A 25275-nucleotide genomic window follows, 5' to 3' on the forward strand; every position below is an offset into this window, starting at 1 on the left:
GTTCCTTAATGGGAGATATTTCAGACAAGCTCCTGGAAGTCATTTTGATCAAAAACGTGGATCTCGCATGTGGAAAGGGTACAATTTTGCAACACCTACATCCATGGGAAAGCCAGTTACAGTAGGCAATGGTGTTTCACACACAAATTTTATCTTCAGATATGGATTAATTTAGCACTGTAACTAGTTGACAAAATAAGACCGATTTAATAACACACCTTCAGGCTTGTTGGCTGCTGGATATGAGAAAATTTTATTTCTTAAGCAGGAAAGCTTTCATACAAATTGATGCAAACGTGCAAATCGATAAACAGAAGGCCACACACATTGAACTGGCAAGTCTGAAAGCACCACACCCTTTTATTATTAAAAACAACCACAGATTGTCTGTTGATCAGCAGATTTGCAAAGGCTCTCCAAGTTATCAGCAAATACAGAAAATATTCAGGCTTTTACCATTCATGTGACAATAGCATAATAGGTGTTTACCAACTCAAAAACCGAACTGCCCTTATACCTCGTCATAGCTTTTACTTGTTACAACTCTTAAAAGACATGTCAAGTTCATTTTAAGTAGGAAATATGACTAATGAATGCTCCTTTAGGTTGACTTCAGAAGCTGGGAGGTCTCAATCTGCCAGTTTTAGGAATTATGTTATAATTATGAATTATTATTATGACAAAGACATATTTAATATTCTGAAGCTGGGGCACTTTCATAAGTGGTATGAAATTAAAGGAGGCCTGATAAAAAGGTAAAAGATGATTACTGCTCAGCCAACAAACTTAGTGCAGCTAGAAAGCAGTGAAAAGAGGCTGCCAAACAGAAGAAACGCAGACCGTTAAAATATCTGTATTTCTAAAACATCATTTGTCAAATTCAAATTATGTTGTACAGTATATGAAACATTTTAAAGTTTTTTTCAACAGCAAGGGAGAAATGTCTGCTTGAAAGTCACAATTTCCTGTTGAGTATGAAGAAGGCACCATGGCATGGGGACTGAGAGACATCTGTAATTTGACAACTACTTATGCTGAATAAACATCACTGGTTTCTTCAGAGCACAATTCACAGATTCTAAAACCAAAATCACCCAAATTAAACCCAAGAAGGCATGTGGCAAGAATTAAATGCAAAGTTTAAAGCACACAAACTAGGAATGACCAAAGATAAATTGACTACAGGAACAAAACTAATTACATTGTCGACTCGGCAAAAATTGTGACTGAGCACAGAAGAGGCTTTAGTGGAGTCGTGCTTTCCTTAAATATCAAATGCAACACACAAATGATTGCCAAGTCAACAATCTAAAGTAATGCACTGGTAGTTCCATTTCCAATACTGTCCTATTAATCTTTTCATACACGCAACAATTTTGGAGTCACTATGTACCAAATGATATAGACTTAACTGTTAAATAGGGCATAATGTTTTCACTCCCATACAGAGATGACAACAATAAGAAGTGGTCAAGAATACACATGAATTGGAAGACCATTAGAGGGTCAAGCTATAAACCGTAATATTTGACTGCACAGAGCCAGTGTGCCTTCCCTGCTGCAAACAACTGCAGTAAAGAAGGAAGTCTTGCATTTTGATCTGGCCAAAAAAAAAACACAAAATGAAGGGTAGGAACCTGTCAGTTCGGTATTTGTTTGGCAGAGCATGTCTATGTATGTACGCATTCCTTTTTTTATGCTAATCACTTCTTTTAATCCTGAACATCGAAGTAGTCAATCACGGGCTTCTCCTGCATGGGCTTGTGCCAACTGCTGCCGTTGCCAGTCCTGAAAAAAAATCAGAGAACATACCTCATTAAACTAGAAATGTTTCTTTTCCCAATAAAAGGAATTTAAAAAATCAAAAGCCATAATGTGCAAAGAACATTATGGAAAAAAAGAACATAGCTACTGTACAGTGGTACGAAAAAGTAAATACACCCCATGAAAAGGTTTGTCTTTTTTTACAGTTTGGGACAAAAGGATATTTGATCATCACTTCAACAATATTGATACAGTAGATAAAGGTTATTTTTTTTAAATTAGGTCACATTGAAAAATCACTCATTTGTACTATTTAAATCAACAGAAATGCAATTTCCTTGTGCGGAAAAAGTTAGTACACCCCTACCTTTATCATTGCATCAAATGTCTAAAATTAGAATCAGGTGCACCAAAACAGTTGCAAATGATTAGAACATTGTTAGAGAGTATCTTGGAGGGCGCTGTCTTAAATAAACATCAGAAATCTGTGGTCTGGTTTGGTCTTAGCATTTGAGGTGTGTGGCTACATCTTGCCAAGATCAAAAGAGCTCTCTGTGGCCCTCAGAGGAAAGATTGTTGATGCCTATGAGTCTGGGAAGTCATTTCCAAGCAATTTTTAGTCAATCCCTCCACTGTCCGAAAGATCAACTACAAATGGAGAAAATCTATCCAGGCCAGGTTGTCTTGCCAAATTCAGCCCAAGAGCTGACCAAAAGATGCTGCAGGAAGTCTAACCCTAGAATAACCCCTTTCCAAGACAGGCTCCAGCTCCCCTCGACCCTGAATTCGATGAGGCGGTTAGAAAGTGGATAAATTGATGGTAAATATTCTATATTCAGCTTAAGGTCTACATATAATAAAATAGACCAGGATTGTATTTCCAGACAATATCTTTAGCCTATGGTAGAGCACACCTTTCTTTGGCATTTAAACATTTTATTGACATGCCCCCAAAATGCAAGATTTCTCTTTAAATGTCAAATTTGATCGATTTGATGAAAAACTGGAGTTTTCAGTTCTGTCACGCTCTATACAGGCGTCCCCCAGCTTTATGCGGCTTCAGTCTATGCGAATTTCGCTTTTATGTGATTGAACCCTTTCTTCCAAGTATCCTCTTTGTGTGAAAAAAATCGTTTTTATGCGATCTGTGGCGGTAGAGCGAATTCCAGCGAAACACCCAGAAGCCCGCTAAAACGCACCGCACAAACTATATATAATAGATGCAGACCCCAGTAACGAGAGAAGCCAGTATTTTAAACGTGGTCTTGATAACATCCTGACGCCTTAAAAGGAACTGTGTGCAAAGAAACAGAGACTGGCTCGGCAGGCTAGTATTATGCAGTTCCTCAGGCCACGGACTTCATCTCCTGCTCCAGGAACTTCCTCTACTACGTAATCTTCAACCATCAGCACCCCCATCTCGTTCCCTTGAGCCTTACTGTCTGCCCATTTTGATGAGTGTTGATTTATTTTTGTTAAAATAATGTCCCAAATAATATGTCAAGTTTAGTTTTAGTTCTTAATGTATGTTAGCATGAATTTACGGGATTAGAAATGCAATTGGAACACCGTTCCACGCAACCCCTTTTTCCCGCAGGTTTAAGGGACCGCTTTAAGCGATTTCCCTTTTTGCAAGGTTTTTGCAGAACATAACCCTCGCATAAAACGAGGGATGCCTGATCTGGGATTTTGATCATGCAAAATAATCCATTCACTCATCTTCTAACCGCTTCTTCCAATTCAGGGTGGTGGGGGAGCTGGAGTCTATCCTGGCAAGCAATGGGTGCAAGGAAGAGTACTTCCTGGATGGGACGCCAGTCCATTGCAAATGCAAAATGTTAATTCTCAAAATTCACAGCAACTGCTTGCTCTTAAAAAGACACCTTTAGCCTTAAAGATGTTCCTTATCAGATTAACAGAGAGATCAAATGAGTCTTTCAGAACATATTTTACACACTTTGCTTGAAGATCAAAGGTACAGCATACTGGAATTTCAAAAAAAGACCAAAGGTGCCTGAAGACAAACTGACAGTCATAAGGATGTCTGTGCTCATGAGATTTAATGAGCTGATATCAAGGTTTATGTGCCCAAAGGGTTAACAGATCACAGCTAAATGGAAATTAAATGTTTCAGTCAAACCTCTTAGGTAGCAGACCTGAATATTACATTTAAAGGCCAAAAAGCTGTATAAAGACTAAAGGCCAACAGAGAAAAGATCAATAAAATGAAGTAGGCCAGAGTGCATTGTATATTCGTTTTCTTTTATCTTTCTATATATTTAAGAGCTGTAGGTTACCAAATGGTGTAGATAACCTTCAGAGACAAATGTTACAATTCCATGAGGAGGATTAACTCTGAAGAACTAAAAACATTACGATCTGTTAAGATGTACACTATCATTGTACATCACTATCAGAAGACATGACCAGATTATCCAAAACACTTTGTTTTAATATGATCCTATTTAAGCTTTTCCAGTATTACTAGTGATGAACAAAATAATGAAAATTGCTGTGTCTTGCAAAGGGATATAGACCCTTATACAGTTTTTACATTTTGCCTAAAAACTTGTCATGACATTTTGATGGATCACATTGGCATTTACAGATATTATTTCTACCTCAAAGAAAAATGGAAAAGTCACCGAATAGGTGCACAGAATTACCTTAACAAGCCACAGAATTATCTGAGTGTCTGTGTGCATTATTTCAGAATAACACCTATCTCGGTCAGGTTCCTTGGTCAGGTAGAGCATGTCAAGCCACAGATTCAACCATGAAGACAAAAAGGAGCTTTCAAAGCAAGTTTGGGATAATAAAGTCATTGAAAAGCAAAGATCAAGAGAAGGAAACAAAAATATCATCAGTCTCTGAGTATACCCATGAGCACAGTCTACTCAATCTTTAATAGACTGGAAAGTTTGTTAGGACTGAAGGAAAAACTGGTGAAGCAAAGTCCAGGCAAACACTCAGGGAAAAACAGTTTCAGTCTGCTACAGTTAAAAATGGAATGAAAATTCACCATTCAGCAAGACAACAACCCAAAGCACAAGGCCAAATCTAAATGAGACTTATAATAGAAAATAACAGTAATTGTCCTTGAATGGCCCAGTCAATATCTTGATTTGAATATTTCTGAGAATCTGCAGAGACTTGAAAACTTTATACTAATACAATAGACATATTTCAGTTTTAGTCTTTATAGACATTTAGTAACTGATCCTTCCCATAAAAATCCACAGCTTGAACATTCAGGTTTTTAGTAAAATATTATGTTTAAAACAATTTGAATGGACTATTTTGTAATTTCACAAAATAAAGGGATTCACAGGTATGGTCTGAAAAGCACTGCACACTTAGTGAGCACTACTCAACACAGCACTTGCCAAACTCATTTACGTCTCCAATATCAATAGTCACTATAAATTAGAACGTTAGCCATATAACTTTTGGGTGCAAATATGTTTACATTGCACGACTAAAATGAAAATGTATTTCTTCTACCAAAGATTTTGTAAAAAACAAAACCAAAATAGCAATAACTGGCCATTTTCTGTTATTTTAGATACAGACAAATACAATGACTTACTTATTACTCTGCTGTTTAATGTGAGGGATTGGGGGTGGAGGTCTCACTGCAGCTTCTCGCTCTATCAGTACCGTTAGCGTAGTGTTAGGACAGGCAGACTTTCCCCTGGAAAGACACACAATCGCATCAGATGGTTAAATGTCATGTCTAGCTTGAAGAACGACACCTTCAGATAGGAGGTTTTCCGGTACTGAAAAGGAAACGTTTGAGGAAAACTCTCCTACAACTGGCATTTTACAGCTACAAATCAAGCTGAATTATTATTTGAGAACAAAAAATCTAGATTAAATGATATCATTGCAATACAACAGAGATCAAAACGAGGAAAAGAGGGAACTCACAACAGAACTAAAATGAAGCCTACTGAAGGGGTGTATTTAAATAAAACTTGCAAATTAATAACAGTCTATACAAGATTAGTTTGTGGAGCTGAACCATGTAATTTAGCTGTAGTTCTCTGTATAAGTCCTACAAATCAATCCAACCATGCGAGGATTTCAAGGGATTTCAGTCTGTTCCTAGTCCAGATATACGTTTCGATTGTAATGAGGCACACAAGTGGAAAAACATGGTCTGTATGAGGAAACAAATGACTGTCACGAGCACCACAATGTTTCAATACCGGTATATCACTGGGAACAAGGCTGCTATGCTCTCTAATAGACAGCCAGGTGAAAGTGGACATCCCTGTTGAATGCCCAATCAGTGTTGAATACAAACTGAAAGGATATTACTGTACCTTCCTAGTCTGAACACATGCTACAGAGGTATTCTAGATTACAGACAAAATTACCAAATCAGTCACCAAACCCAAATTGTTCAAGGACAACTGAAACAGTTTCATTCTAAATGATCAAATGCCACTTCTGTATCTAAGCAACATAAAAAGCTAACTGGTGAGAGGTTTGCTCTTCAATATAGAAAAGTAGCATTATGTTATCAGAAGCCAATGCGCCCTTTCATAAATCCTGTCTAATCATAATATACTGTATTACATTAGTTCAGGTGGGTAGCTGCGTCAGCATGCGTAGGCTGCAAAGGAACAAGTATTAGGTTTATTCCACGCTGAAAAAACAACAGAGCTCGCTGTATCACCTGCAAGTACACATCCAACACCACACTCATTCAAGGCCCCTCAGGACAATTCCAGATCACCCAGATGGCATCTTGTACCTACAGCAACCTTATTTACTGTATCTCTTGCAGTAAATGCCCAGCCATCTACATTGGAGAAACAGGAAGGAGACTCGGAGACCGCTTCAGAGAACACGTCAGGGCTGTGAAGATTAAAGATCTCTCCAAACCCATTGTTTCTCATTTCACCTCTGACGGCCATGACCACTCTAATCTCTCCGTTTGTGTTCTCAAAGACGGTTTTCCCAAACTCATACTGTACATCAGAAAGACTACCAAAACCCAAATTACTCTGCAGCTAGGATCACACATTCTCCCTTCTCTTAACGACAGACTACTGTTCTTTTAAATTTTCTCCATTCATTGGAAGTTTCATTTCACACCTCTCTACACCCATTCTGACTTCACACCTCTTGATTGGCCTCTCTTTCTGTCCCCTGCTCCCGCCTCTCACTCCTCCTCCCTCCCAGCCTTTGTTCTCCCCCTACATTACTTTTGCCTACTGCCTTGTCTCTCTCACACCTGAAGAAGGCTCCACGGCCGAAACGTTGTGTTCTCTTTCTTCTTTTTTTCAGCATGGAATAAACCTAATACTGTATTAGATGACATAAGCTTTTAGTTTATTCAAATTATGATAAAAGCAAAAAAAACAGCCCCGAATGAAGCATTTATTGACCTTCCAAAAGGAATCAGTGTTTACTTTTTGCCTGTGAAATGTTTTCAAAACCACAGTGATCTATATAGAACATTTAAAAAGTCTGACTTATTGCCATGTCGTGTCATTTGCCAAACCCCTTTACCATTGGTGTTGCGGGAAGCCTACCCGGCAAGCAATGAGCGTAAGGCAGGGTACACCGTGGACGGGGTGTCAGTCCATTGCAGGGCAAGTGTAAGCCAATCATACATGGGGACAATTTGGAGGCCACGGTAAAGGCCGAGGGGGGAAATTTGGCCCGGACACCAGGATAACTCCCAACTCCTATTGAGAAATGTCCGGGGATCTTTAATGACCACTGAGAGTCAGGACATAGGTTTATTGTCTCATCAGAATGACGGCTCCCACTACAGTATAGTGTCCCCGCCACTATACAGGGGCATTAGGACCCACACAGACCGCAGGGTGGGCGCCCCCCACTGGTCCCAACTAACACCACTTCCAGCAGGAACCATAGCTTCCCAGCAGGTACTGGTATGGAGCAGGCTCAACCCTGCTTAGCTTCAGTGGGTAGCCAGTTGAGAGCTGCAGGGTGACATGGCTGCTGGCAGTCTGACTTATTATTGCAACACATTCATGTCAGAAAAATGACAATCTATTTTCTAGCAAGTTCACTACAATTCTTTTGGGATTCTGCCCTATTTCTCTCATAAGACTGGACACATATATGCCTTTTCACTGGTCTCTGAGCCCTAGAGGCTGTATATGGTCCCAACAATTCCCACAAATATTCAGTGGGACTCCTTATCTGGTGATAAGGGCATCCATGGCATAACTCTCTTCCCATTTTGCAATTAATCAACTGTTAAGCAAGCAGCATGAAGACTCAACAAGAGTATTATTGTGCTTGAAGGTTGTCATTTCAGGTAAGCCCATGGGAAGGCAGCCAAAATCTTCAATCATGAATCACTGCAGACTTCTGAATTAACTAACACCTGTATCTTCTAGTAGGGTCAGTATACAACAATCAACAATTTCTATCCTGCAATAGATATGATGGTCCAATGACTCTTGATGTTGACCGAGAAGAAAATAGTTGCAATCTTTTCCCCCAGTTTTTTGTGCAAGAAAAATAAAAAGGAAAAAGCTAATTGAATAAAAAAACAATTTTCTTTCAAACTAGTTAAGGTATTACAGTTTACAGAGTTACTGGAGGATGCCAAAAAGGATGGCTCATCCTGACAGAGCGCTGGATAAGCGATTACATCAAGGCTTTGGGACAAACTGTGCTTAACCATTTTATTCCTACATACTGTATTGTAGTTCAGATAAAGGATGATACACAGATGTTATGAAAAACACTGCTTTGCTACTATAAATTTGGGTTTCTTTTGAAGATACAGTAGGCATACTCAACAGATAAGATCATTTTATTAGGAATTTGTCTTTTTCGCATACCCCAACTTGCTCTCCATGAGACACACAGACAGAGGGTCAGAGCACAGGGTCAGCCATTGTACAGCGTCTCTGGAGCAGCTGGGACTAAGGACCTTGCTCAGGAGCCCAACGGAATAGGATTCCTCTGCCGGCCACGGGATTTGTACCGGCAACCTTACTGCCACAGGCGTCGATCCTTAATCACAGAGCCACCTCTCCGCTCAGAGAATGAGAATGGCGAAGGAATATTGGACTCCCTAGAGCAGGGAAAGATCACTATTCTCTTGAAAATGTTAAACGGATTGATGCACTGAAGTCTCACCTCACTGCTGTAATAACCACATTGCGCTTTGGTTCACTGTCATAGCTCACACTCAATCCCATAGACTTCCGCCAACTCATGGATGATCTTGCGATGCTCTCTGTTCATTGGAGGGAAGCAATGGCTCCTTTTTGTTTGCTTTCCCTAAAACATATGAATTACATTAATATTAAACATGTAACATTAATATTAAAACCTTAAAATTTTCATTTAATTATAGCCTTTGAAGTCAAGTAAAGATTGCTGAATGGTCAAGCAATGTGCAAACGTCTTAGAGATCTCAAGTACAAAAAGGAGTTATTAAAATCTGAGAGATTAAATCTTATGAGCAGACAGAAAAATTAATTTGAAAAGAGTATTACAAAACAATCAGGATGACCAGTAAGAAGTGTTAAAATGATTATTACTTGATCAGAAGCATGTCTCTAATTTAAATATCTAAAAAATGAAGATGCCTTCTGACATTTCTGGCTTTATCTGTCACCTGAAGATTTTAAGCCACAATTTAACATTGCTGGTTAAGGAACTACAATTATCCTTTGTAATGAGGAATTCCAACACTTGCATATTTTATATTTCTACTGCAAAGTGGGAGTCACATGAAAAAGTACATTTTCTTTTGACTGAGAAAAGCTAATAGAAAACTGTGACTGATTCCTACACAAGTGTATGTTACTTTTTAAACATTTACCCAGATTTAATACATTCTTGATTTTTTTACTGACAGCACATTTAAGTTGTGGATGGGAACAATAAAAATTCTACTGTAGAAAAGAAAGCTTTATAAATATATTAGACCACTTAGGCAAAGGTATCAAAAGTTTTTTTGTTACTTACTTTACTTGCCAGTTCTACTAAGTTTTTCATTTCCTCCTCCACATCACCTACAAACTTTAAGTCTTTCCTGTATTGACAAAGCCAGAAAATATCACAATATGGAGGAGAGCTCAGTGAATAAACTGTGGAAATCATAAAAAAAATGTATATTAGTCTTACGTAAGCATCTGCCAAGATTGACCGTGATTAACAGTTAAACATAATATATAAGGTCAGCAGTCCACAATAATATCATTAATTATAATTACTATATTATTTCGTATATTAATTTGTTCAGCACAAAGTTATCAAAATGAATAGATCTGTTTGTAGATTTATCACATGCTGTAGATGGTTTAGAAAAGGTCTCAAGCATTACCTTGACCATTCTCTATGATGTTAAAGAAAACTAAACTTGCTGAAGTTAGAACCATCCTACTTAAATTTTGATGCTGCTTCCAGGCCTGTTAATACATGATATTAAAAACTGCTTTATCATAGCTGCTGGTATAACAAGGAGAGCAATGAATTGAAGAACAGAAGTAAGAATATTAGGGTGTTACTGTATTGTTCAACCAAAATCTATAGTTTTGAAATGGGCATCAAGCAAGCAAGTCACACTCTATCTGTAAACTGGCAGGAGTCTGGGATTTGAAATTGGGAAATATTGGAAGGAGGAGAAGGGCAATTATGTTTGGATTGAACAGCCTGGAAATCTGAGACGGTTAGATCACGCACAATACTAGAAATCTGCAGGCCACCATTGATGCAATAATATATAGACCCAGCATACATTAGAGGACATGTTCCGTGAGACCAAAACAATCCAGCAGAACGAGAAAAACTACTACAAAATTGGAGTGCGGAAATGTTGAAATTCCTTAAAAGCAGAAGACTAGACGACGACTATTTTGAACACTTTTGCAAGTCTAAAGATTATATTAAAAAACAGTGGTTTGGTATACTGCGTACTGATCAAAGCAAATAGCAGACCAGCCAGGGATTCCAATTCTCAAAGTAAGGTGTAGGCAGAAGTCACAGATGAAAACAAGATTTGTAAAAACTCCTAACCCGTCTCTACCATCTGAAGAGCAGGATTTTTCTACAAAGCAAATATCTGGGCAGGCTAGTGCCAAATTTAAATTGGCACTAGCCTACATAAGAAACTCAACATCAGGGTTGAACTCATTTAACAGCAAAGCCTTGTGTGTTAAAGAACAGGTTAAGGGTTAAGGTTCTGTGCGCAGACAAGACGGAATAATATCAATATCTGTATTAGCATGGGGAGAGAGATAAAGAAATGGCAGGTAGTCGCAACACCAGGATCACAATTCAAAGCAGCTCTTCACCAGAACCGTTATACATTTCACTGGCGAACAATGCATTTTAACGTCATCTGCTGTCTGACGTTCTGGCTTTTCTGCACTTTTTAGACTCTTTCCTCATTGGCTTCAAGGACAAGTACGACAGCTCATAAATATGAGTAAGAAGGAAATGTTCCTAAACAAAATTACAATTTGTTAACTGGCATGAAGTGTGGATTTTTTTTCCATTAGCACTGGTATGTTAAAAAATATGGAGTTTATTTTTTATTGTTTTACAAAAATGGTACAGTATTTACAGTCACTTCTCACCTTGCATCATCCTTCAGGCTGTCACTATACTTGGTGGAAGAGTTGCGGATGTTGAAAGGATCTGCACTCTGGTCTATCTGCAGAGCCTCAGCAAAGCGCCTTGCAGGCGGAGGGAGAAAGTCAGGAAGTCACACCACAGTTGAACATAAAACTTTACATTTAAAGCACAGCTTGCCATGTGCTAGGATAGGGTCATTTCTAGCTCTGCCCCATGGTGATAGCAGGGTATTACTGTTCCTGTACTAGGAAGACTTAAAATCTAGAAATCTAGCCCAGACATGTGACCATGACAGAACTGCACAGCCAGGTATCTCCATTAACAACCTATTCAACCAGCTAGAAAGTGCGAAGATCCAGTTGGTCAAAGAGGCAATCAGAGGCTGGTAGTCAGTAATGCAGTAGGAACACAATAGAAATATGTATATAAGGCAGCACGGTCACTGATCAAAACAACAAATCAAGAAACAGACCAGTGTAGGTTGCTGCAGCACCAACACTTCTTTGCATCTGACTGGAATTGAGGGGGGTTTATTGTCTTTCACTTCATATTTGTGCCACGCATTCACGATCTATGCTGATCGCCAATGTGCAGCATTTTAGAATTCCTGCACGTCTTTCTTCCACATTCAATGGAGAATGCCATGATTCAGTTTCCAAGAAAGTGGTCCCAACCATGTTGTAAGTGTCCTTGATTATTGCAATTGTATTCAGAGACATAAAAAATGTAAAAAAAATGATACTTGTTCCAATACTCATTTGTTTCATCTTTAAAGCTGTGTAGTACAGTATATCAATGTACTGTAGCTTGTCACTTGCACAAAACACTACATCCTTTAACTTTAACCAATGCAGGAGAAATGAAAGCCAAACATACATCAAACCATTTGCTTCTTTTTGCATTGCAATCCCTAAATTCAAAAATCAGTGGTTTTGATGTCTCAAGAAGGATAGACATAGCCACTGAGATGAGATGACACACAAACACAAAGATCCTCAACAACACCAATACATGGTCAGGTATTTAACAACATCCAAATCTTGGATAATTTGCCTTGGACAGTGGTATTTCCCTTCTTCCAGTACAGCTGATGAGTAACATTATCTGGATCTGAACGAGGGACATCAATCTTTCAGGCCTCAGCCAAAACAACATGTGGTGGCTTTTGACTGCATGACCTACCTGACTCGTTCGAGAGATGCACACTCCTCATCACATTCCAACCTACAACATAGAACAGGAGACACATTTACAGGTTTCAGATGCATGTGCTCTTATGTGACCTTTAAAAAAGGTCAGTAACAAAACAAATGAAAGATGAATTACATGCAAAATTAGGAAGATGCTGTAATATTTTAATTATAATAGATTTTACATGATACCATACATATAACATATACCAAGAGGCATTAATAAAACAACACTGGATCACGCTATTCAGGACAAATGCCCAGTATTCATTTGATGCATACTTTCTATTTCTTATGCACTAAATGCCTCTCAGTAAATTGGTTGAACTTCAGGCCCACATCAAAATACATTTAATGGGCTTGGATGGAAATCTGAACCTGAAAAGCACAGAGACCCTGCCGTGAGGATATTGTTCTATTCTGTAAATGTTGATGATAACTCAGAACACATTATGGAGCAGTATGGACAATCCTAAATTCTCAGGGCCAGCAACTAGCTACTAACTTAAAGGACAGTAAGGATCAGCATCATTTTTATTTTGTGTTGGCAATTCAATTATTTCAGATTACAAGTCTCCCAAGAAACATTCACTGGCAGAAATATAATGCAATACCTGGCTTTTTTCATTTCCTTCTTTGTAACCAGCTGTCCAATTTCTACAGAGTCTCCAGGCTGCAGGTCAGAAAGGCGGCTGGCCATGGCTATAGCAGTTATTCTACAATACGAAAAAAGAAAAAAGGTAAGCAGTTCAAAGTAATAAATTGTCTTACAGTTTCTGTGCAGTTCCCATCTACAACAAGCCGGCATGCATGGAAAAGTACAGATTTCAATTGAACAGTTAGCATAAGCTACATTTAGAGAAGGTTTGGAAAGGGTAATCTGAAAACACAATAATATTCACAGTTTTTCTGTTGCGGAAACGTGTGTAATACCAGGTACTAACAATCTACAATAAGACATCAGCATGTAATTAATTCCTTCCAGGATTTTTCTGGTGTTCATGTGATGGACACAGGGTTTACAGACCATATGATATTTGCTGGTTAAAGGACAAAGCACAGTAACAGCTAACACAAACAACTTTTAACTTAAATGTAGTTTGAATGGGGTGATTTAAGCTTTCTAATGCTTACTGCAACAGCTCTTTATTGTATTTGAAGATGGGTTAAAGAGCGTGATTGTGACAATTGTAATGATTCACCACATAAAGAGCAGCTGACTGTCAGTGCACTCTGTCATATTACCTTAAACACACCATGCTGTGCCAGAGGGCTCCAGGGACAATAAAGAAAGTCTCTCCAGTGACTCTCTCTCCAGCCACATTAAATATGTCTCCTAATTATAGAGGAGGTTAATAAAATGCTCACAAAAGATGACAATCAGTGAGGAAGTCATTTTTAATCCTCACCTCTGGTATGAGCTTGAGGCCTCAGAGCAAATCATGGTCTCCTTTCTGCGCCCACAATCGCACTGAAGCGCCACCTGAGGATGATGCCAAAGAAGAATTAAGAGCAAAGGTTTGTAGTCAGGAATTTACACAAAATAGACATATACAGTATTCATGGCTTTACAGTAAGAAAACAGTAAGACTTCTTTAACTCTACTAACTGATAGTTCTGTCATCTGATTTCACGAGCCTCCAGTCTTTCCCGGTACATTAATATAGTGGCTTAGGTTACATGACATCCTCTGTCCAAATTGCTTTCTAAAAAATTGAAGAAAATCAAGCAAAGCAATACAGTACAGGAATTTGTCTAAATAGCCTAAAGGACTTAGTCTAAATTGTTAAAGAGTTTTATAACAGCACCTAATGAGAGACGAGAAATTCAGCAGAAGGAACACAAGGAAAATAGGAAACTAAAACGCACAAATGTGAGCAAAAAACTATTCCATAAAACAGCACACTCCAAAAAATGTACTACCCTCTAATAAAAAGGATGTTAAACAAAGATACTCCCTAACCCAGCAATAAGCAATGTATTTAATCTCTGCTCACTAGACCAGTGTGTTTGAAAATATTTTTCCCAAAATATACACCCCTTTCCGGGCTCCACTGCAGAAATACCTTGGCAGGGCAGGGTGTCCGTGGACAGGGAGAGTCTGGGTGGCACGGTGCAGCACATGGGTGACCACACTCCTGCCTCGTGGTAGAACAGGGCTGTTTACAGAGCTCCTCCGTCACGCACTCCCCTCTGTGGCAGATCCTTCGACACTTGTGCATCCCACATGGCAAAGCTTTGTTACAGGTCAGGCCGCAGGAAATGTCGGTTAGGTGACAGGGAATATTGCTCCTTTGCTGTAAAAATGCAGATGAAGATCCAGTCAATGATTTGCACAAGTAAGTTAACTGCAAGTGCACAACTAGGAACTTGCCCGACAAGCGAAGCAATATTTTGTAGTGTTATAGCACCACCACATGCATCTTAAAAGGAACAGTAGCAATAATAGCAGTGTGGTGGCTCTGTGGCTAAGGATCTGCGCCTGTGGCTGGAAGGTTGCCGGTTCAAATCCTGTGGGTGGCAGAGGAATCCTACTCCGTTGGGCTCCTGAGCAAAGGCCTTTAACCCCAACTGCTCCAAGGGCAGTATAAATGCCTGACCCTGTGCTCTTACCCCAAGCTTCTCTCCCTGTCTGTGCGTCTCACGGAGAGCAAGTTGGGGTATGCGAAAAGACAAATTCCTAATACAAGAAAATGTATATGGCCAATAAAGTGATCCTATCTTATCTTAACAGTGCTACTGTAGCTCTCTCAGGACACAGCACTGATATTCCTGCATCAATCATCTTTGATGGTATTGCTGCATCAAAGCACTATTCAAGGGATTATGTCTCATTTTTGGTATGTTTTAGTTTATTGTATATTAGTCTATTAATAAATCCTATTTTTAAGGATAAAGTCTATTTTATAAGGATCACTGGCTATAAATATATGCACAATTTAATAATATTCATCAGTGCATTTTTCTATAGGTGAGAGGGGGGTTATATTCATAAGAGTCTGCTAAAAGGAAGTCAGCTTTGTGTCATTACAGTTTGTGTTGTATTACCCAAGATGTTGAGATAAAACAGGTTTCTAAAAAACAAAGCACTACTGTACACTGCACTCATCTACTCACTTCATGGTTTCCCATACACCATTTCTGGGTGAGGTAGGTACAAGGAGGGCATGTCTCCTCGCTGTGACAGTTATGAAACACTAATGGAAGAACAAAAAAGAACAGTCATATCTTTTTAAAGTACATCTGAAACAATCTTAGACCCAACTGATGAAGGACAGTTACATGGACACAGTTAAGGTTCTATTATGTAGCAGCACAATACAGTTCAAATTTAAAATACCTACAGGCTCTTATACAAAGTAAGAGGTGCTGGATATTACAAGTCTTCACATAAGAAAATGAATAAACTCCAGAATCATCAACCACCAGAAATACTCATCTGGTGATCTGACTGGGCCCTGCTGGCCTGAAGTCACTCTTCTGAACATGGACTATCGCTATGCCATGAGCTGTCAAGGAACAGGATGCCTGAAGTATGGTGTTTGTTTCAATCTTCCTAATTAAGTTAAATTAACCTTTAATTCGTTTTGTTTTGTTTCAAACAGAAAGGCTAGAAATTCAACAGCATGCTCCAGCAGAACAGATTTCTATATATATATATTAATTATATGCCTAATATTTAAAAGTTAGCACCTTTCTGTTTAGGGAAATTTTAAAATCCCAACTTAAGTGTTCTAGGGAACATTGAACTGTATGGTTACCTATTTAAACAGAAACCGGAGAAGACGGCACAAGTACTTATTCACTGGTCGCATAATCACATAACTTCCTCTGGGTTGCAACAAGTCATTAGCTTAACTCCTAATATAGTACCATGATACCACCATAATACAATCTCAATAGTACAAAGCATAAAGCATGTTTTAGTTAAGTAAAAAACAATGCAAAAGCATCAGTATATCTTTGAATTTGCTAGATCTTTAAAATACCTCAGTACTCTTAATATTCTTGGTTTGCAAACATTCAATACACTCAACTCTACCTAAGGTCGGAAAAAAAAGATACGCTTAAATCAATTTTAAAATAATTACAACAATTATAACCATTAGGGAAGCTATAAAATTGGTTCAGATGGTATTGCGCTACTCAAAAGGCTAAACGGAGAGGGATGTGTTGTAAGTAAATTTCCGATAATATGCTTGTACTATAAACATTTGTAAATGTTTTCTTAATTGTATCTGCTTTGGAACAACTGTAATTCACTGGTCATGCCAATAAATCTTTTTGAATTTGAGTCTTGGAATGATAAATGTTGTTTGAGTTATTTACCTAGCTGTGTAAAAACTATGATCAAAAAGGATCTTCTAGTAATATACTCTGGTTAATTAACTTCTTGGCAAACCACCTGACCCTTCAAGAGCTATAGAATGTAGCATAAAAGACAGGGAAGAGACAGCAAGGAGGAAACAGAAAGAAGACAGGGAAACTGAGGGCACAGGGAGAAAGAGGAACACTATCACTCTCCTCTTCCTCTAAGCTTGTGGCATGCATTTTTTCTTTCTAGGTAATCTCAACCGTATTATTCAGACCTTACTGCCCCTTTTTTTTTATCGAATCTGCCATATTGTAGGATCCTCAGACAGATTCCCATTCTCTTTAAGGCATCTACTGCATGTTGTACAAAGGGTGTTTTAGGGTTATATTTTTCATTTAGGGCACAGGGTTCTTCTCTTGTTGGCCTGTTAAGGTGCCTGTTGCAGTGTTTCAGGTAACAGGGGGAGGATTCCAGGAGAATAGGACTCTGAAGCACAGTTTTGCATGTTGTATAATGTTTTCTGTTGTGTGGTTGTGTTATCTTATTGTTACTATACATTTGTTTGGCCTCAGTTTTGACTTGATTTATTACTCTTCCAGCAGAGCTATAGTAGAGAGTATAAAGACCTCACATGCCTCGAATTGTTTTCTTACCCCTCAACTTTATTTCCTTTTCCTCCGTTTCCTACATAGTAACAATAGAATATAGAAATAATGAATAAGATTGATTGGTTTACCTGGATGATCACATTCATGCTTTCTGGTGCAAAGGTTTTTGCATTCAGGTGGTTTTGTACCACAGGAGATTGGTGGGTAGATTACCGTTTCTCCACAATAGCATGTCAGTTCATCAAAGCCTGAGAGTGAAATAACATTTTTCTTAGAGATGGCATTTGTTGCAACAGAAGCAGGGGTTGATTTTGAGCACACCACAGACCCCCAACACATTAGAGACGTACTGAACTGAATGAGTAGGACAGCATGTCATTCAAGAAGCTCAAGGACTTGCCAGATCTGATGGCTTAATTTACATTCTGCACATAAAAACAAGAAGTTTTAGCAAGATCAAGTTACTTGGATTGCATCTGTCACAAGTCACTTAATTTCAAAGCATTATTTAAGCTAATAAGACTTGTCTTTTGGCTAACCTCAAAATGGTGTGCACAGAAATTGGTGCATTGAAGGTATCTTTGGGAAACAGTTTCCATATTTCAATGCAACCTAAAACTGTAATTTTCTTCATTGAAGTCATCACTTTCCTGAAATTTTACTTTGCTAAACAAAACGTGGTAACCTGTCATTATGGTTAAACATAATGCAGAGAAAACACACAATAAATCACAAAAAAACACAAGAGTAGTGCATGCATGGACTGGGATGCACTTAGCATCAAAATGCCCCCAGGATCAGTGTTGAAGGGAAAAGATATCAGAAATACTACTAGATTTTGTTAAGATATTTCAGGGATCGTCCATGTTGTAGTGAAATGTCAGTGCTTCAGGAATTTTTCAGCACATTGTTTTTATGTTTAATTCAAAACTTCGCTGGGGGAAACTGCATTGGTGGAGGAAGCTTACTGTATTCTCACTATTTACCGTTACAATTTCGAATTGTGAAAATACAGTAAGCTTCCTCCACCAATCACATCACTACACCTGTCTCTTGATTCATCTCGGGGCACAGCAGTAGAGAAATGCCGATACCTGTATCAGGAAATACGTGTCTTTGCGGGTCTTGGTTTTGCACTGTGCCACTGTTTAAGCTTGGCAACTGGTTGCTTTTAAGTGACAGCAGAGAAGAAGGCCGAGTACTTACTGGTTTGCCAGCAGGGCTGGCAGTTTCCCCGGTGGCAGGGCTCCTGGCACCGGTGCAGACCGCAGTTCAGTTTATACCCACAGATCAGAGAGCACTTGTGCTCCCTGTCCTGTCAGGGGAAAACAATGGTGTTAGAGGTGTTTAGCAAAACTTAACCACTGATCCCCCAATCTTGTCAATGTCAGGAAGAAAAAAACAACAACAACCTTAATTCCATTCCCATAAAAGACGTCATGTTTTGGTGTGTGTAGTGTAGTTTGTCTCCTCACTGTAATAAATATTTGTTTAACCAAGTGTGCCTGGATTATTACTCTTCTCGACAAAGCTGTGGCAGAGAAATAATTTACGTGCCTCCTACTATACCAACCGCTCGGGTATATTCTGGTGAAATCACTTACAAGTTGGGGTTTATGAAGAATTTTTTCACTTGTTGACTAAACCGCTCAGACAATCTCTTTTCACCATTTCAGTAACCCCCCTCCCCCATTTGTAACAATAACATATAATAAGAATAATCTTTTATAGCCAATGCACTGACATTTTACTAGACAGAGATCACATCAACATAATGCTTTTAACTTTTGTCATCAACCGTGTTCATTAACAGAGGCTCTACTGATCTACAAAGGTTAATAGTACATGTGGGCACCTTTAGAAGTAACACAAGCACTGAGGTACAGATGCTGTCTTGTGGGATTCTGTCCCATTGCGTTTGGAACCCCTAGACGACCATTTGACTTATACAAACAGGATGAGGATGCTTTCATGTTGGGAAGACTCTGGAAGTGAAACAAGCCAGGGCACAGGACTATATCAATGTACAGGAGCCCTGTGAAGTGAGGCTGCCGTCAATAATTACAAGTTGTGTTCTGTAGATATTCGACAGTCCTGTCCAGACCACCACACTTTGACCTGCCCATCAATTGGTCTGTTGTATACAACAATTTATGTATTGTTCTGCTGACGTGCATGAGCGTGGTCTACACAAAAACTTAATATAATGCTGAAGAGGACTTGGTTCCACTGCTTGTAAGCACACGTGAGATGTTGCTCCAGTATATGAATGGCATGAAAGTGCTGTTCTCTTGACAAACAAGGCACATTGCTTTGCTTTTTCTTTCACCAGATTTGACATTCAAAAAGTCCAATAACTGTCACAGTTGTCCAATCAACTCTCATTGAAGATGCAAATGAGTGCTTATATAACAGTCAAAGTCAGTCAAGTATGAAGGTTAGTCATGAATGTACAATTAATCATGACACACAAAATGAAATCAATATGTAAAACACAAATAAATTATTCTTCTAAAGGTATTCAAGCATAAACGGAGTAATAGGTTTCTTCTGATGTTCAGTGTACAAAAAAATGCTAAACTTACTATCTTTAGCCCTGAAGCTAACAGAAACTAACTTGAGAAAACTGTTTCAGATAAAGAAGATAGAAACAAATCCTAAGTTTCATAACATTTTAGTATTTTTATTCTACAATTGTTGAGGGGATTAATTTTTTTTTTTAATATGGGGCATTATTTTCAGGGAGAGCCTTGTAATTTATACTTGTCTTGGATGTGTTCACTTACTTTGGTTTTAAAGCCACATCTGCATTTGATGATGATAGTCAGAGAACAAGGACCACAGCTATCTTCATGGCAAAGTTTTTCACAGAAATGAATGGAATCTACAATCCAGATGAAGAGAAAAGGACTGTGGTTTAAAGCTGAAGCAAGGATTAAGTATTAAATAGGCCATTACTTGCATACTCAGATAAAACGTAAGGAAAATAGGTGGACTGCATTCTCCACATAAAAATGATCAGATATTTTCTTATCAAGAGAAAAACTGTATTCCAAATATTTTATTGCACGAACTACCAATTTACAGTATGCATCCGAGACAAAACTTCAGTTTGATTGTACTGCATCAGGAAGTGAAAACTTAAATTATTTAAACTGTTTCTTCAAGGTCAAACTAAAGGCAATCAAGGCTTTCGGTTTCTTTTTGCTCAGCATCATGGCCCATTCAGTTCTCTTCCACCACACGAGAGCGAATCGGGAAGACTAACCCGATATCAAGACCGGACCGGCGGGGAGAGAGCTGATCCGGACGAGCCGCGAGAGCGCTCACCTGCAGAGCCGCAGGACAGTGGCCTGCCACAGGTCTTCCCGCAAGAAGGGATTGCGTCTGTGCAGCTCCTGCGCTCGGAGTAGCCCAGCTCCATCAGCTTAGACAGCGGAGTCTGGATCTCACAGTCCAGCTTTCTAGGAGAAAAATAAAAGATCCGCTATTAAAATACAGCATATAAATGCTTTATATACAATAAAGGGAAAAATACCAATGGCTCTGTGAAATATACAAGGAAACTGTATTGTTATAGATGGTTGTTTTTATTTTCTTATAGACTCCCATAAGGTTGAATTTGTTTTCTTGTTTTTAAAGGGGGACGCGGTTAGCAATAGTCCACAGAGGCACAGATGTGCAAAGCGCAACTCCAGCTAGCAAATCCAGCAGTACGCTTACAGAAAAGAAAAAGAAAACCAAACATCCGTTCTCTTCCAGCACCTTTTTTTGATTAACATCTAATTCCGTTGAAAGGTCACATACAAACGGGCCAGAGACATAAAAGTAAAGCACTATCCTTTCTCTAGCCATGGTCTATTAACATTTTGTGTTTTTCAGGCTTCAAACACACATTTAGTGCCTTTTGAATAAAACTTTCCATCTGATTGTGCAATTCTTGCTTTCTTTCTACTTCATGCAGTATACTACAGAAGTGTTTGGCAGCCTACTGTCTTGTAAGGCAAAAGCCCAAAACAGAACAGTGAAACTTCTGTATTGTGTGATAAGCTATTGTAGCTATTGGACTGCTGGAACATTTAGGATTTCAGAGCACTATACAGCTTTGTGTAACTGGTATCTTGCTGTAAATTTACCTTTAATTTTTGTTTTCAGTAGCTGACATATACCGCAAAATGAATACACCTAAACAGCAATTTCACAGCTTATGGAAGGAAAGTGAAATGCCACAACAAAAAAAAGTCTACGTTCAAGAAGAAATGGTCAAGAAGCATGAGCTAGATACATACATACATGAGCACTTTGGAACAAGACTGTCAAAAGCAAAATGAGGTATGTTTTATTGTGATGTATCTTTTAGGGCTTCATGGACTAAAACTGTTAAAACACCAATATTACTGACTGAAATATGGAAGCTACAACACACAATAGTTTATTTCTGTCCTATTCACAGATCTGATGTTATTCTGAATTCAAGCGGCTGAAATATCCTATCCTAGTTGCATGTGTGTTGTGGAAAAAGGTGGCAGCCAAACAAAAGATAGTCACTTGTTCTCTCAATTGATTGTTTAATTCTTGATATCTGTTTTTGTATGGAAATCTGTCAGAGGCAGTATAGTAGCATTTCTTTAAAACCTGGTAGTTTGCAACTGTGCTGTTAACTTGTCTACCAGTACTAACTTTGCTGTGGAGATAATGGATACTGGAGCTAACAGTGTAAAAAAATTGCTGTCGGTTTGACAGTAATTCTATACTGAAGCAAAGGACCTGTATTTTTAAGCAGTCAATTATTCAATTTTTTAGTTCTTTCCTGAGGTCAACACCAAGAAATGGACATTTGCTGAGAAGATATCCAGCTTGAAAGAGGAAATAATCTCTCTCTCTTCTCTACAGCAGAAGCATGAGCTGTCTGCTGGGGAGAAACAGACGCTGTCTGTCTTTTCCTGCCTAGAGGAATCTAACATGCAGTTACTGTACAGGTGTCTGTTCTGTTACTCTGTGTGACATCTTTCTGTAATTCATTCTTCCATTTCTCTTGACATCACAAAATCTACTCTACTCTTTCCCAGACCCAGGATAACTCCTAGCTTATAACAAGAACAATTCAGCCTTGCTATACCAAATTAGGTCAGTTTCACATTTCACATAAAATAATTAAATGAACATTATTTAATATTTATTTAGTATTTATGTAAGTGGTTAAAATTGTGACTTAAATTTTACAGTCTACCATTGTAATTTGAGCAGATACATTTTTTTATCAGGGATATTTTCATAGATTTCAACTGCTGATTGACCAGATCAAAAACTGCACAAATAACATGGTTTCTCTGCTCAGTGAGGTCGCAGACACACAGAACCAAAATATGGGCCAGCTTCTATCCTCTCTGCCTCAGGATCAGAGCAGATCCCTGCTAGAACTCATTTCAGACATTACTTATAAGAATACAGAACTAATTCATTTACTAAGGCAACAGGGGGTAAGTAGATTTTTTTTAAACATACATATGCAGATACTCAAATTTTGAAGCGTACAGTAGATCCTGACTTGTCCAGACACCTGGGCCATATTTAAGGTTTGTACTTTAAATATTATGATTCAATTGCGTATGAACACATATTTGAAGTTTCTTCATTATTTTAAAAGCATAAGAATAAAAGTTGGTTGCAAAAGGTAGAATATTGCCATATTAGTATGAAACTAAGATAAAAAATTTGTTCCAAACACCCACAGAAATTATTTTCCCTAAATGTCTGTTTTCACACCAGAATGCACTTCATTATAATTTTCATCCATCTGTATCTTTGTTTCTTACTGAGCATGCAGTAATTCACTGGGTTCATTTTATTTCTTAAAAATCCTCATATTTCCCTCTGCTTAAGACTGTAGAAAATTACGATTTCTTTCCAGGTGTGTGTGTGAATATACAGGTTTTTTTAGTAAAGGATACTATATACTAAACTAGCTGTTTTTAAAGGAGAGCTCAACTGAAAGCTGTGCTCTAACATTTACACACATTTTGTCATTGTCAGCTTGCATACACTGGTATTGCCAAAATGCACAAAGAACACTTTGAAATAGCTCAAGAGAATGACATCATCTGTCTTGAAGAGAGGGAGCTTCATGACCTGCAAGTCCAGAGGATATTGCAAGCTTCAAGCACAGGCTTTTTAAAGACTAACCTGCAGGAGGAGAGACTGATTGAGCTGCTGAAAAAGAGGGGCATACAGCAACAGGTAGACTGTCATTGCACATCAATATTTTATGTAAAAAGCATATAAAATATGTTGGGGAATCAGTGTGCACTCTGTCCTTGCTCTGTAAATCCAACAGGCAATTTAATAATGCACTCTCTGCAGGCATTTTAATAATCACATCACACAGAGTTGAGAGTTGATAGAGCTGTTTTTGTCCTCCAAGATTCCTGACTTCAATGAACGAATTTAGCTATTTAATTCAATTAATTCACCGTCAGTCATTTTCCAGGACATATGGCAGGACACCAAAATTCCTATCGTGAGTGTATATAAAAATAAAGATCAAAATTTAAAGTAGTGGAGATCTCTTAAAATATGTGTTTTATCCTGTCCTCTTTTAGGACAGGATCTCTAAAACAATCTCCAAAATACATTACTTTTTTTTTGCACATTTCTTTAAAAATATTCTGTCTAAAGTTTTTCTCTGCGTAAATTTGACACCTCTTCATGTACTATTATTGAGCTTGGATTAGATTAAATTTGTAAGGAGCACATTAGGTCAAGTCATATTGTACATGAGGCTGGGGTGGATTCATTTTAACAACCAACAAAACCAACAGTAGAGGTATTATTGTGGAGTTTAGCATATGACGTTTATTTTGCAGTTTTGAAAGATACGTTCAATATTAGAAACCAGATGCAGAGCCAGGATGAACGTCAGCGCCTGGCTTTTAAGGTGGGCTGGGAAAAGGGGTCAGGTGCAAAGAATTAAGTCTGAAGTGAAAGGGCTGGAGCACCCTTAAGGAAGAGGGACTATACTCGTGACATTGAGGACAATAGTTTATTGGGTATATTACAGTATGTTAATCACATCTTTATAGTGGCAGTAGTGCAGAATGTTCCAAATCAAGGCAGGGGGATCCTATGTAAATATGTTCCTCATTTGAACATTACAACTTTTTTGTAAGATACTCTGCTTTCGAGTAGATGGTCACGGTGATTGTTATGTTTAGTTTGGCACTACTTACCAGTTAAGATGGAAACAGACCATTCAAATTTCAACAAAGTTTGCCAGTTACCTCATACGTTTCAGCAGCTTTTGATGTGATTTCCTTCAGATTCCAGCAGCTGAGATCAGTGCTCAAAGGAATGGATTCTACATTGTTAAACAGGGTGCTTACTGAGGAAGGATTTTTTTGGCATCTTAAGAAGTTACAGTTATTTCTCACAGGCACTTCAATCATTTCACTTACCTATCAAAAATGTAATTTGATTTAAGATTCTGTTTACCTGTGTATATTTTCACATTCCAAAGTGGTTTAGGATTATTAATGTGAAAGTCTGTGTCTCTTCTCGAGAATACCACTGTGTTCATTGATTCTGATCTCTAAGCTCCCTCCTCCTTACACGATCGATAATTTGACTTTTGAGAGGGGGATTTCTGGGACTGTTGTCCCAGAATTACAGTACATTCCATGATTCATTAAGAGAGTTGAAGAAAAGTAAAAAAAATAGTGAGCTGCACACTAAGTGTTAAATTCATATTTGGTATTACCAACTTTTCTTCTGAAAGAAATGTAATTCAAAATATTTTTTTATTTAGTACATAGATTTG

At 38.3% G+C, this 25275-nt stretch overlaps 1 protein-coding gene and 1 pseudogene across 3 annotated transcripts in view; one reads left to right on the top strand and one right to left on the bottom strand.

Moving 5' to 3' along the window:
- Positions 1-232: 232 nt before the first annotated feature.
- Positions 233-24744, bottom strand: LOC148832910 (transcriptional repressor NF-X1-like; annotated as a pseudogene). Its single transcript, XR_016091236.1, has 14 exons — positions 24740-24744; positions 20749-20926; positions 18669-18777; positions 17591-17710; positions 15657-15736; positions 14606-14836; positions 13949-14022; positions 13154-13255; positions 12532-12573; positions 11352-11450; positions 9739-9805; positions 8902-9045; positions 5354-5458; positions 233-1788 (listed from the first exon to the last, which is right to left on the bottom strand). The product of XR_016091236.1 is annotated as a transcriptional repressor NF-X1-like (transcript).
- LOC148832911 (neurexin-4-like) overlaps positions 23284-25275 on the top strand; it is a 31593-nt gene continuing 29601 nt past the window's right edge. For both annotated transcript variants that reach the window (XM_088919746.1, XM_088919747.1), the window contains exon 1: positions 23284-23699. The gene's annotated coding sequence lies outside the window, so the exon portion shown is untranslated. The remainder of the gene's footprint in view (positions 23700-25275) is intronic.

Source organism: Atractosteus spatula, chromosome 6 (genome assembly GCF_055471065.1).
Source record: "Atractosteus spatula isolate fAtrSpa1 chromosome 6, fAtrSpa1.hap1, whole genome shotgun sequence".
NCBI lineage: Eukaryota > Metazoa > Chordata > Actinopteri > Semionotiformes > Lepisosteidae > Atractosteus > Atractosteus spatula.